Here is a 2,010-nt window from a genome sequence, read left to right as displayed (position 1 = left end):
GTAAAAGTTTAAATATGGGATCAAATCTTATCCAGGCCTGTTTATGGAAATTTCCATAAACCTGTTAGTGATGTGGCAAACAGCTTAAGTATGGGATCATATTTTATCCAGACCTGTTCATGGAAATTTCCATAGATCTACGAGTGATGTGGTTAAAAGTTTACATATGGGATCATATTTTATCCAGGCCTGTTTATGGAAATTTCCACAATGCTGTTAGTGCTTATCCAGACCTGTTCATGGAAATTTCCATAGATCTGTTAGTGATGTTGTAAATGGTTAAAGTATGGGATCTTTTTATCCATAGCTGTTCATGGAAATTTCGATAAATCTCGTAGTGATGTGATAAAAAGTTAAAGTTTAGAATCATATTTTATCCAGACCTGTTTATGGAATTTTCCATAAGCTGGTAGTGATGTGGTAAATAGCTGAAGTATAGGACCATATTTTATACAGACCTGTTCATGGAAATTTCTATAAAACTGCTAGTGATGTAGTAAAAGGTTTAAAGTATGGGTTGATATATCATCCAGACCTGTTCATGGAAATTTCTATACATCTGTTAGTGGTATTGTAAATAGTTAAAGTATGGTATAATTTTATCCATACCTGTTCATAGCAATATCTTTAGAACTGCTGGTGGAAAGTTAAAAAAATGTGAAGTTTCTTTTCGATAGTGGTTTCATTTCATGTGGTGTTAAATTGATAACCACGATTTCATGAATAAAGTTTTCCTTATCGTTAAGTGTCCCGTACCGTGGTTAAAAATTGAGACTAAGATGCTTATATCAGCCAACGTTCTTGACATTGGCAAATAACGCCAATTTAGATTACTTGGTTTACCAAAATTGCCTTACTTCAGAAAATGCCAACTTAAAAAATTATGTGTTTAATAGAAATGATGCTATTTAATGGTATTTCGATTAAACTGCTAGCAGGTGTTAGAGGGTGTTTTTTTTTTAACGCGGAAAACCCGGGTGTGTGATCGCAGACGCCATATTGGACGTACAAGACAAAGATCTGGGGCGAGTGACAGCGAGGTGGAGGGATCTGCTTAGCGCGGGTCACACCCACCTTAAAGTCGCTTTTAAGGTACCGCTTGCTTGCGCGTAGATTATTCTCCTGCTGTTTCGCCCATCCCATGCCTTTTCCTGCATCTCCAAGAGTTTCAACAACATCACACAGATCGTCAAATGCTTCCGCACCTGCTGAACTAACATAATCAAGGCCTTGAACCGATGTCCGAACAGAGGCAGCGCACTTGCTCAAAATCCGCAGAAGGGTAGCGCGGCTTAATGGCGTGAACCCAGACTCTTGGCAGTAAGTCATATACTGGATGACTATTCGCTCTGGGATAATCATCCGTATGACGTTTGGAACCTTGATAGTCTCCTTCGTCGATAACATGACTGTTCTTTCGCCAAAAGGCAAATCCTGGATAATATGGGGACTAGTGATGAACGCTATGAAGTGGTCGATTTGAGCAGTGGATACTCTTATCCTTGGCGTCGGAACTGTTAGCACTGGTGCCCCCCTTCCATATACTAAGCAGTGGCGTCTGGCCTCGGTGAAACGATACTGAGATAAATCGGGTATCCAGTGTCGGAGCTGATTCAGTGTCAACTTATCAGCCATAATGGACAGGATTTGCCGACGCGTCTCGCAGCTGTCGGCTGCGCGGTAGCACTCGGCGAGTGCGCTCATCATGGTTTCGTCGACTGAACTGCTTGTGGTGTCTTCTCCGTTGCATTGTAAGGTTCTTTGTATGACACCAGAGGAATAGACTGCCTTAAAGAGAGAACCACTATCACTTGGAGCTATGTCTTGTAGAAGTGTACACAGACCTTGACCTGCCTTCCGCACGTAGTAGCGTCGTGTCCTTTTACTTGTTTCTTCCCACGGCCGCTGTAGCCGAGAACGAATGGGACTGATTCCTCGAGTGCGCAAATAATCATTGAGTGGGTCAGCGGTCTTGGACTTTGGTTCGCGCTTAGTTGTAGCTGGTGTGCT

At 41.9% G+C, this 2,010-nt stretch overlaps 1 long non-coding RNA gene across 1 annotated transcript in view; it reads left to right on the top strand.

Annotated features, from left to right (window-relative positions):
- LOC138011012 (uncharacterized) overlaps window positions 1-739 on the top strand; it is a 3,736-nt gene extending 2,997 nt beyond the window's left edge. The window contains exon 3 of the long non-coding RNA XR_011124624.1: window positions 1-739. This exon is cut by the window's left edge and continues 1,344 nt beyond it. This is a non-coding gene — a long non-coding RNA (uncharacterized lncRNA).
- Window positions 740-2,010: the final 1,271 nt, after the last annotated feature.

This window comes from Montipora foliosa, chromosome 7 (genome assembly GCF_036669935.1).
Source record: "Montipora foliosa isolate CH-2021 chromosome 7, ASM3666993v2, whole genome shotgun sequence".
Classification (NCBI taxonomy): Eukaryota; Metazoa; Cnidaria; class Anthozoa; order Scleractinia; family Acroporidae; genus Montipora; species Montipora foliosa.
This window is presented reverse-complemented; position numbering and strand designations above follow the sequence as displayed.